At 30.1% G+C, this 12,901-nt stretch overlaps 2 protein-coding genes across 3 annotated transcripts in view; both read right to left on the bottom strand.

The window, feature by feature from the left end:
- LOC109596328 (cadherin-99C) overlaps positions 1-12,901 on the bottom strand; it is a 380,168-nt gene that overhangs the window by 111,408 nt on the left and 255,859 nt on the right. Inside the window, exon 23 of one of the 2 annotated variants that reach the window (XR_007547599.1) lies at positions 5,287-5,296. The exons of the other annotated variant lie outside the window; for it this stretch is intronic. The gene's annotated coding sequence lies outside the window, so the exon portion shown is untranslated. Of the gene's footprint in view, positions 1-5,286; positions 5,297-12,901 lie in introns of those variants that run through there. 2 annotated transcript variants of the gene reach the window in all.
- The window catches only part of LOC109596325 (Krueppel-like factor 9), a 150,983-nt gene that overhangs the window by 21,983 nt on the left and 116,099 nt on the right, over positions 1-12,901 (bottom strand). The gene's annotated exons all lie outside the window — the stretch shown is intronic.

Below are 12,901 nucleotides of genomic sequence, written 5' to 3'. Positions count from 1 at the left end.
AAAGAATTTTGTATATGTTAAATGTTTCGAAATTCATCAGAAATTTTATTAAAAACAAGCTGTTTATTACACTTCTATAACCAAAAAATTTTTAATTATAAAAATTTCATGTGAAAATTATTGTGAAATAAATTTCTTATGAAAGCAAAATTGGAATAAATTTCGGTCCTCTCGAACAATTTAGTTTCGAAGCAAATTTCCCGTATGAGTAGTAAATACTAATGAGCCATACTTTCGAAATTTCTTGGATGCATTAATTGCTACAATTACGAGTGATAGCTAGAAATATACATACAGTATATACATAAATATGACGATGTTACGAAAAACGTAAAAATTTACTAAAAACGTAAAAAATTACTAAAATCTCAAAAATTCATTAAAAGCGTGAGAAATTACTAAAAACGTAAAAATTCCATACGATCATTTTCCATACGATCAAAATCCATACGATCATTTTCCATGCGATCAAAATCCATACGATCATTTTCCATATGATCAAAATCCATACGATCATTTTCCATACGATCAAAATCCGTATGATCATTTTCCATGCGATCAAATTCCATACGATCAAAATCTATAAGACTAATTTCGATACAATTAAAATCTATATAAAATCCATACGGTTAAATTCATACTGATTAAATTACATAGTTTCAATTTAATAACTTTATGGATTTTTATTTTTTTACTAATACTAATTTCCTGAAAAATCATTAAAAAAGTAAAAATAAATAATTCTAATTCTTTCTGGATTCACAAAAAATTACAAGAAACTTAAGAAATAACTAAATGACATCATTTTAATAAAAAACAATTCTTTTTAATTTAAATTACTTTTATGATTAACCAGCTGCACTTCGTCCGGGAGGCGTCTGACGTGACGGTCCAGTGGTGGCATGCGCGTGAGCGGCTCGTGGTACTGGACAGTACTTGGACATTGCAACATTATTTTTCTAAAATAAAAGAATTTTTCTAAAATAAAAGTACCTTAAGATACTCCTTACTACATTAGCTACCTGCCAATAAAAGTCCAGTCAAAATCGATCCAGCCTTTTCAGAGATTAGCCGGAATAAACAGACAGACAGAGAGAGAGACAAAAATTGTAAAAAATGTTATTTTGGTGTATGTAGCGTATTTATATTCATGTAGTAAAAAACGGTTATTTCAATATTACAAACAGACACTCCAATTTTATTTATATGTATAGATAATTAAAAATTATGTTTGTTATATTTTTATTATTATTTTAAATATCCATATTAATGTCAGTTATGCAGTATGTTTCATAACAATACGGCAATAACAGCAATATAATTGTTTATTAATGAGTTTACTTAGGTGTTATTAACATTAAAAAAAAAAGTAAGGGTTAAAGGAAAAGCAACTATAAAATAAAATAACAAAAGTTTATTTAGCATCTAGTAGCATATTCATTATTTTTAATAACTTCTAAACGCCTTTTTTTCATTGATTTCAATAGCTTTTCAATACAATCGTTCAATATTCCTTTCCACTGAATTTGAACTCCTCGTGGAGTTCATTCAAATTTCACAGTCTGTGGATTAGGGTCTGGGTTTAGTGCTGACCAAGACACGTACAAAATTGTTTTTCATTGCTCACTGACCAGTTCACATGGTCTCGCTCCTCTACTATATTTTTTGGAGTAATTAAGGGCGGCTGATTTTCTACCATAGAGACTAGTTTCTTTTAGTCTTCGTTTTATGGTATTCACACACTAACGCGTCTATTTCTTGATTTATGCAAGAATTTTTATTTTCCTGTCCATGACTCTGTAAGTCTTGCGTTTTCTACTACTTTTGGGAACTCCTTCCAGTTTATTCCTCCTGTTAAAATCAAAAATTGTCCTCATCATGATCAATTTGCTTAAATTTAAATCGACTCCCATTTTACTATGCTTTTCACCATTCCTGAAAGTTTTCTACAATTTGTTGTTTTTATATTTTATCGATAAATGGACACCTCTAGACATTTTTTGCTTTAAGGAACGATATCGAACACAGAAATAAATTATAAAATCAACAGTATATATATAATATACAGTTTGATTGTTTTACTTATCAACCCCGTGCGATATAAAAACAATGTAAACATTTAATAATTATAAAATTATTTTAAATTGAAAGGAATCGTCTTTTTAATAGCATGATTATGTTTGTTAATTTGTTGTTCTACATTGAGAGATGGTGTATTGGATTATCTTAGAATTTTAAGAAGTAAAATTTATATCTTAAATTACCAAAAAAAGTAACCACCAGAAAACATAATTACAATTTTTCGAATGTGCCAAATGTTAGTTGTTGTAATAAGAAAATGAACTTTGGACACTTTACCTAAATAAATACTTGTAACAGCCAAAATCTACCAATTTGAGGGTTAATTATTAATCTGTTTTTTTACCACATTTGAAACAAATTTATCAGTTTTACTCTGCCTGATATAATGATTACGTTGTGATAATCCGTTATGAGGGCACGCTATATTCAGAATTAAATTCGATATTTTACCATGGCGACGGCTTTGTAGCAGAAACAATAAAACAGAATGACAAATTGGGTATATTTGGTTATTGTGCTACGTCGGTGAGAAGCGCTTTGTAAGCCATATAACGTCATTAGTTTTAATTAATTGATTAACAAATTGCTGGACGAACAACCCCGAGAAATTTGACCATCTTCCGCTAATTACTTAAAATTCTAATTAATTCCCTCATTTCCGTGCCCATTTAAGAAACATTTATCTTTCCACTTCATTTTAAACTTGATTCATTTAAACCTGTAAGTCTAAAATCTTGTACACGACATAGAGTAAAAAAACCGCAGCCGTCAAATTAAAGCGACAATCCGCACAGACACGAAATTAGTTTGGGCGCGGCGTTTTTTTCCCCGTCCCGAAATAAAAATTGAATTTTCCTCATCTAATTCGGGGGAAATTATCCGTCGCGTCGCAGCGGATGCTGGCGACGATTTGCAAGTCAAAAGTCGACGTAGAACGGGGTTAGTGGATCAAGCCGACGAACTTAACCAGAAAAGATTTGTCAGACGACACGAAAGATCCCCGCGCAATATGTTAATGCCCCTCCCCTCCTTGCGCTGCTCCGTTCATGATCTGCAGGTAATGGTAGTTCACCCCAAGATACAGAAATTTTATTTTGCAACCATGTGCAGAAGTTTTACTAGCAGTTTTGTTTTTTCTGTGAATTATTGTTGTTTTACTATCATATAAACTTGTATGATTTGGGAAACGTTAAACTATTTTTCTGTAACACACTGAATGGTAAAGTTGTGCGCACTTGACGAAAAAAAACAACGGCAAAACGAGAATGAAGTCGGTCGTGAATATGATGCCATATCCGACGATCTGGCAGAGAGAAACGAGATATCTGTGCACCTTGAACAATTTCCGTCAAGCGGTTTCGAGAGAATGAACCAAGGTTTTGTGGCGCTATCCGGACTGACTATTTTCAAGTTTGGCAAATTTAATAAATCGCTGGAACGCCGCTTCAGAAGGGAGATACACGAGAATGAATGTACGTGTATCACTATTCCAGCTCTACACTTGTCAGATTCGGCTTAACGCAAATATTTACTTGAGTTGAGCGTTTTGCTGTTTATTGATGACTCTTTTGTGGTGTGCTTCAACACAAGATCAAGGCCTACGAAATTGTATAAGCTAGTTTTTTGTGTATTTTGAATGGCTACTTTTGTAATGTTTCCCATGGAAAAGTAAAGAATATATAAATTCTGCAGGAAATGAAGCCAAAATTAAAAATTTAAATTGTTGATTTTGTTAATTAGCTTTAATTTTTTACTATAATGTCAAACAATAAATGAAATCTAACAAGTGTCAGTCATCATATTAATTTTAGAAAAAGTACACTCAACGCTTTATTGGATATTCGAATTAACTTTTCTCCTTCTGGTTTGGAATTACTGGTAACCAAATTGAAACACCTTGTACATAAAATAAAAAATGAGTCTTTAGAAATGGTAATATCTTTACAATTGGTAATTAATAATGACGAATAAAAATCAAAATTTATATTTAATTTAATAATAATTTAAATAATAAATAGAAGCTTTAAATTGAATTAATCAATATATTATAAATATTATAGTGTAACTATTTTAAAATGCTTCTAATATAATATAAATTTCTAAATAAATAGCAAAAAAATCATTGTTTAAAATAAATAATTCATTCTAAAAAGAGTGGTCATAATTATAACAATCTATTAAAATATATTAAAAGTGTTGAATTGGACAACAGTATATAGTGTTCATTGTTGTGTCTATTGTGCAACTGATCAATTTTATTCTTTAAAATATTGCGTACTTTTTTATTCTTCAATGGACAGAGTTACAGGTCTTTACTTCATTGCTTTCTGTGAATTTAAATCTCTTATTTACTAGCGGTCTTTTGTTTATTATAATTATTTATCATTTGTCGCCCCGGAGGAAATGATACTTGTTAAACTTAGTTTAAAGACTGCGAAGAGGTTTCTACTGAAAATGTTAAAAGTCTAGTTTTTATTCATCATAGTCACTGGACAATAGAACTGTTATGCAACTCGTTTTTAGTGACAAATCTAAATTTAATTTATAAAAAAATATTGGTTCTGCTTATATTAAACGTCCTACGTCTTATAACAAAAGGTTTGTTATATCCACAATGAAACGTGGTGGCACTTCAATTATGCCATGGGAATGCTCCAATTTAGGCGTAGGCTCCTTAAACTGATTTATGTAAGGGAAATATTAAACAACAATTTACTTTTTTATAATTCAAGAAGCTTGAAGAAATATGGATTTGTTGTATAGTCGGAAATAGGTCGAGTTTATGCCACGAAGATGGGATAAAATTATAAAACAAAAAGAATATTATATAATGTGTTAATATTAAATAATACAGATATAACCATAAAATAGCTCAGTTTAGAAAAATATATGTAACATTTTATAGGGTAAGAATAAAGTAGTTTTTATAGTAAACAAAAACTATGAAATTATTTTAACAATTCACATTAAATAAAAAAGTTATGGCTAAAATATTTAACATTTCCAAAAGTTGGTATAATAATGATTACTATGTATTGTATATCCATTAAAAAAAACAAAAACCTAAAAAGTAAGAAGCAATATGTTATTTAATAATAAACTAATAAACGTTAAAAACATTAATTTGAACTTATTAATATCTTTAAATATAATATTTTTTAAAAATCTAACACTTACTTATTTTTTTTAATCTTTTCTTTACTTCTTAATTACACAATACCTCAATAAATTTCTTCTTTATTGAATTGTTTAATAAAATACATGTAGAAAATTAAAACGGTCGGGGCGATATGTCAATAAAATTAAAACATTTCGCTCGCAGGCCGAAATCGTCCGTAGCACACAAAATTTTCTGTTGCCACCGAAATGACTTTGTAATAAACGATTCAATTAATCATCTGTGCCGTGTTTTTAGCGGGCCTTTGCGGACCCGCCATCGTATTATCCTAGCTTTAATACAACATATATTTTAGATTATGTAATTAACTTAATGTCGGAGGCCCGGACGAGAAACGAAATTGAAATGTTCGAAGCGATTCACTAATGGACACGCATATTAATCAAATGTCGCGGATAACATGTTATTAATAACGCCATTGATGTTTATTTATCGGCCGGTTTTCGCCGTGACAACACAAATAAATCAAAATAAATTTAAAAACATTCATTAATAATTAACATTTAAAACTTCTATAATTAAATGTAATCATTTTGAAAGTATTAATTTTTTAATTCAAATATACAAACCAATTTGTTTGGAAAAGAATTATTTAAAACTAATTAACGTCTTTAAGTTTTAACAGCAGGTGAATGAATTGTAAGATATCAACTCCAATATATTTTATGTAGAACATAATATTATGAACTTTAAAAAACCTAATGAATACAAATTGAAACAGTCCTTCACGGTTATCTGTGTGAAATACGGCCGTGACATAATTTTAATTTCGCGCGTGCACAAAAAACCATTTAAGGGGCAATATGCAGGAAACGTACGGCCAGAATTTGTAAATATCTCACGAAAATCCGAAATAAGTTATTCAGCAATATTCTTTTGTGCTAAATGTAAATTGGGCGAAAGATTCCGAGGCTGCACCGGCGTCTCAAAGTTGCAAATACGCGGGACGCTCTCGAGCCATATTGTATGACTGCAGCGAGAAACTTTAATTAAGTTGCAGGTGTGTGGATGGGGAAAAGAACCGTGCATGCTTTTCACTAATTCACAAATCTTCACGCACGGGAAAAATAAGAAAAAGGAATGCATTTTTGACGGAGCGACTTTTATTACCAATTTAAATGTGTATAGATGATACGTGTACGTAAAATTCGAAGTTAACGTTTCACTTGGCGGGGTGTAATCCGCCTCATTTTGTATGAAGTAGCCGTGAGCATAAAATGTAAAGAGGATTACAACGGGCATACTCTTTGTGAAATAAGACTATGTACAGTAAACGCCGGAGTGAAATCACGCAGCTGTATTTTTATCATGGGGCCTTTGGTGCAGTTCGTTTTTTTTCTCTTTTGCCTATTCGCCTCGGATTATTTAAAAATGTCGCAACAAAGAACTCTAACTGGGCCCATAAATAAGAATTATCTTTGTTGTAGTCGATGTGCACTTTATACTACGCTTTGTCGACAAATTTTTGCACAACCTCGCATTCTTCAGTGTTTACCAAACATTCCCTTTTAATTTTATAAAGTACATTCTTAAAATTTGCACCCAAAATTTTATTATTTAATTTGCTTAAATTAACAAAGTAAATTGATAAGACGAATTCTTACTAAGTTACTTCTTGCTTCACGAATTTGTATCAATATTATTGATGAAATAAAATTGACGTTGCTTTACATTACAATTCCAATAAAATAAAATACTCTTTACATTACAATTCCAATAAATACTTCAAATACATAAACTTATTGATCAGCTTACTTCCGATTTAACATTAATTGACGAACAATCAATACATTAATAACCAATTACAGTTGCACAGATTCCAATTAAATATTGTGTACTTGAAACGAAACATAATCTTGTTCAACAAACTGGCAGTTTAGACTTAGCATTATGTAAATTAATCCGGAAATAATTAACCGTATAAGTTTTTTCTCTATGCGGTATTCATAATTAAATTTCCAACAGAAACAGTTCGAAATTTTAATTGATTTATCGAAACTTATCAGACTTCACGTTTACAGGTTAAGGGAAACGAAATATTAGTCACAATGGGTATAATGGTTAGTCTGTTGTCGACTGATTTCATTATAGTATTTCGAATTAAGGGCGTCGCCACATCAATTAAATCTTTTCTGGGAAACTTGCCTCTAAAATTGCACACAAATTACGATAAACCCGTTCGTAACCCTTTCATCAGCGCATCCCGCATAAATAAAGAAATAAACGAAATCAGTATGTCGGTAAGTACCATAAAACCAAGACTAAAAGAAGCTGGTCTCTATGATAAACGGCAAAGAAGCCCTTCATTTCTTTTACAAGAGAACATGTTTTGAAACAATTTAGTTTTTCGATGAAAGTCGATTCCAATTATTCAAAGATCCCAAGTATACTGAGAAGCATGGTGGAGGAGGCATTATGGTTTGACGATGTTCTCTGGGGGTTAAAATAGACATGATAATGGATCGTCCTCTATATTGTCACATTCTGGAGAATCATATGGTTCCGTTTACCGAAGATGACAGAATAGTTCGCTTCTCAAGGAGTACGTGTAATGTCTTGGCCAGAACAAAGCATCAATCCAAATAAAAACATTTGAGATGAAATTGATTTGGAAATACATGCAAAAAGAGTGACAAATTTAGATACTAAATAAAGGGAAGCTAAATGTACGTAAGGTTGTTATGTTATTTTATAGTTGCTCTACTTTTGAGCATTCAATGTTTTTTAAATATTTAATAAATATTAGCTATTAGCTATATTAGGCCCAACCTAAACAGCATCAATCACTTCAAAAAACTAATAACTTATTTTAAAAGTTTTTAGAAACTACTTTATTTATTACAATTCTAACAGTAAAATGTGTTTGTATTTAATATATAATATAAATAATTGTACTGAATCAACAATTACATTTTTATATTTTAAGCTTATTTCCTAAATAGCAATAATTTAATTTTAAAAAATGTCACTATATAAAATATTATTTGTAAATAATTCATACTATCATACTTCATTTAACTTAGAAATAAATGATAAAGATAACATTTAAGAAAATTCAATTCAATTTATTTAAATATTTTAAATAAATTAAATATATACATACTAATGTAATAATGATCTTAATAATATTCTTTTTAAAACTCAAAACGAAATGAAAATTATTAATAAACCAAATCAAATTATAACAAGACAATTATTTAATAATAAAATTTATTTTTATATATTATGAATATTTAAAATATATTATAAATACAACATAATAAATATAAAATCTAAAATATTTAATAATGTAGATTTAAAGCTTTATCTTTATTATTAAAATATTATTTTGACGATCACAAAACCACATAAATAATATTTAATTTAATTATTTCATATTTGCTCCAATATTTACGTGAGCGGAATATTGAATGTGGGAGTCCCACTGAATCAATATATTATCAATTTCCGTTTATTAAATTCAAGGACGTGGATTGTTATCTGTTAGCTACGTATAATTAGAGGCACAAACATCACAGCTCATTAATTAAAAAAAAATTGTTTTAAATTGGATGTATTCTATGAATTTTACGGACAAAACTGATATTATATTCAATCAAAAATTGATTGGATAATATTGTTTCAGCGATGCAGGGAAATTTGAAATTGGTTTTAGTGGTGTGCTTTAGGTCGTCGAATATATAGTAATTACCCCTTGTTGAATACGTTTTAAATGTGGGTCGAGCCAGTGTCAGTTTTAAATCATCTACATTTACAATTAACCGAAAATGTTTATAAAATTGTTTCGCATCGGTTATGTAATGGCACTTTTGGGTGCAGTTAGGTTTGATAAATAACCGGGTGGACGTGAATTTTTGTTTAAAGTGACCCGTCGGTTATTTATTTATTTTGCGGCGCGACCATTTTTATTGGACGCAGCTTGTATTATTATATTAAAACGGGAAGTCCTCTTTTGTGGTCGTCGGTATACCGTGATTTAATTTATGATCGAATAGAATGCAAATGAAATTGTGCTCTTTAGAACGTACCGCATGCGTGGGTTTTGTAATTGCATTTTAAATTATCATCATTTCCAGCTCCTTGCATATGCCCGCAACGTACCTATAATATTATCTGTGGAGGATTGCGAAAAGAATGACGGACGCGTCGGCTGATACAGTTTCGTATTAGTTCAAGAAACCGTAAATTTCCATAAACCATTTGGGACCCCGGCTGACGTAAACTGAATTCGGTAGGTACGCGAATCCCACGTCAAATTAACACAAACCGAGGCAAGTGATCCGCGAAACTTAAATCAATGCAACAATTTCGGGGGCCAGTCGAATGCCCAACAGGATTTCAATGTACGAATTAATTTCGATCAGATTTTGGCGGTGGGACGTTTCGTATTGTGTTTGCGTTATAAATTGGATATGTTAAGTCAGATATCATGAATATCAACGACAGAGCAACTGGGTGTTACCTATTCATTTGTGGGGGTTGCATGTATCGACAACATGTTGTTCGTATACAATGTTCCGCAACGTACAGCTTACTAATTATCCTTGTCCTGTTGTTTTAAAATATTTAATGTGTGGAATAAAACTGGTTGCAATATATATATATATATAAAAGGATTTTGATTGAGATAAACAAAAAGATATTCATTGATTAAGGTTCTTAAACACTGACTTTCATAATACATGTTGGAATTCTAAAAAAGTGTAATAACTTTTTTGACAAACATTAAATTCTTTCTACAGCAATAAGAGATACTTCACAACAAATCATTTTAATATTTAATATATTGACATAAGATGAGCAATAATGTAATAAATATCTAAGATATCACTATATTTCCAGCAAATCTCAAGATTGTTAATATTATTGATTATGAGTCATAAAGATATATAATTGATAATTTATTTTAAAAACAGTTTCTAATTATCAAAAATATTATCAATATAAAATAGTCTATGAAAAATACTATTTTCCAATTGTTTCATAGATGATATCTTTGTATATTTATTACAAATAGGTTTTATTATATATTATGTATATAATTGTTATAAAAAATTTAAAAAAATATTATTTTTATAAAAAAAGTAAAAATTAAAAAAATTTTAAGTTTAAAAAAATCAGAATGTGAACTTAATATGGGGTATTTCCACTTCTACTACGAATGACAGCCACACATCTTCTGTTCATACTTTAGTATGATTTGGGTCCAAATTTCGTCCAATTTTCCTAAATTTCGGGTAGCAGACTCCCCACATCCCCAAGTTTTTCGGACGGTTAAGATGGTCCCTTAAACGTCTCTCTCGAGCAGGAAGACCGGGTTGCAAATTATTTTCCCAAAGTCGAATAGTTCCAATATTTATTCGAACCCCTTCTACGTTTACTAACTGAGACTTTAAACTTTTTGTTTACAATCACAAACAACAAAGTCTCAAAGTTAAATGACTAAAAAAACGATATTGAGCAGGAGTTGTAGCACGATTTCTACCATGAACTCGTCTCCTGGTATGGGTCACCAGACCCCATGTGCCGTTATTACGCACGAGAAATTTATATATGGGATACAACAAATCTTGCGGTGCGGTGCTTTAATTTCTTGGAAATATATCAAAATTTCACAGAAATATCATCCCCTCTTATATACAGGTGTTTTACAACTTAACCGGTATTTTAGTTTAGTTAATTTTGGTTTTATTAAACTCTTCAAACATGAACATTCATTACAAATGAATTAATAATTTGTCTATTCTTTCGAAAGTTTACATTACAATTTAGATGAAGAAATCAGTTCCTATAAAATATATATATATATTTTTTTCTGGCGTATGCTTCCTTAGATTGATTTATGAGCAGGAATATATTAAATATCAATATGCTTCCAACAACTAAAATTGTGATTGTTTGGTTAAAAACTCGAGGATCGATATTTTATCTTGCCCGTCCCAATCTCCAGTCATGGGAGATCACGTTTATAATCAACTTCGACATAAAAATTTTATAAATTTAAATGGACACATCACAGGAATTCGAAAAGCTTGTTAATGATACCTTAAATAACACAGATTTAATCATGAAATTTAAAGTTGTTACATTTATATCCAGTTCAATTTAGAAAAATATATGTAACATTTTACAAAATAGGATAAAATTGGTTTTATAATTCTGTATAAAACATCATTAGTAATTTAATATTATTTTCACATTACACATTAAATAAAATTAATTTCAGAGCTAAAAATCAGAGTTATTATCGAATTGAAATTAAAGGAAGTTTTTCAAGCATTTTTTAAACTTAAAGCCCAGTAACGAAACATCTCTTTAATCTTTTCTGACGTGAATAACCCTTGTTGATAAAATTAATAATGTTAAACGCAACTCTCGGTGTAATTACATTTTAAGTGATGTAATTAATCATGTAACGGTCGCAAAAGGAAATTTCAACACTTGAAAAACGCTCCAGTTTCAGCCAAGGCGTCCGCGTCAAATTTAAGATGTTACACAGGAAAACATTAAAAAAATTACTTGATGAATGAAATGCTCGATTGACGGTTTATAACATATTTGCAACGGCGAATACGTGAATTTTAGAAATTATTTCAATTAATCGAAACAAAATTTCAGTCTATTTGCTTTCGTTCGTGCCGTACGAATCGACGATGTTCCCGATGCGAAACGGAAAACAACTAACTTTGCTTTGCGGATTTATTCAGTCTAAATAATTAATTTGCGTAATTAATATAAATTTTCATTGGAGCGCGTTAAATTTAAGTGGTTAGCAAATTAAACAGTGCTTGAGGTCTGATCAATTAGTTTAATTTTCATAAACTCCGGAGGTGTTGATGGAAATTTAACGGGTGCTACGAACTTTATTATTACGATTGTAGTACACAGTCAGTCAGTCAATGTAGTCATTAAATAAAGATGATAAATAATTATTTCGGCTTCGCACATTTTTTGCGACTTGTAAGTTTTATTAGATTTCAGCCGGTAAATCATTTCGTTTGATTTATTGAATCGACCTGATTTATCTGACATAATATTATCATAGGATAGAGAATTGGTGCGGTATTTTTGATGGTACAATCCTTAAACGTACGTTAAACATTCCGACGGAAATAAATGCACATAAAATCACTATTTCAAATGGTCGTAAACCCAGGTCCATCACCCATTACGTGATATCCTCTTTTTTACGAGATAAAAAAGGATAAATACCCTTTGCCGGTCACGCCATTATTCTTTTAGAACCATTTAATGAATAATTAAAGTGGTTTTCTATCCAGTTATGTTTTGAAAAAAAAAAACCGCAGCACATTAGAATAAATTTAGTCCGGGTATTGCATTAAATATGTCTTGCCAGTTTGGTGAACTGTTTTAACTGTTTTTCTTTATTGTCACTAGACAATAATAGAACTTTTCTGGCAATTTTACGAGACCTAAAATTAAATCCTCTTAGAATATAATCTAGTTATACGCGTTTCTGGCTCAGTTGCGGTAAATAAAGGAATTACCCTTCGGGGTAAAGTTTAATTTGTTTTAACGTAAACAGGCCAAAGAAAAAAAAAAACACTGAATTCATTATTTTTATTTATTAAAGTCTGATTTGAATTTATAATTGAAGCTCTTACATTTATTGTCGCTTTA

The sequence above is a fragment of the Aethina tumida genome, chromosome 3 (genome assembly GCF_024364675.1).
Source record: "Aethina tumida isolate Nest 87 chromosome 3, icAetTumi1.1, whole genome shotgun sequence".
Taxonomy (NCBI): Eukaryota; Metazoa; Arthropoda; class Insecta; order Coleoptera; family Nitidulidae; genus Aethina; species Aethina tumida.
Note: the sequence above shows the minus strand (reverse complement) of the source record. Positions and strands in the feature narration are given on the sequence as shown.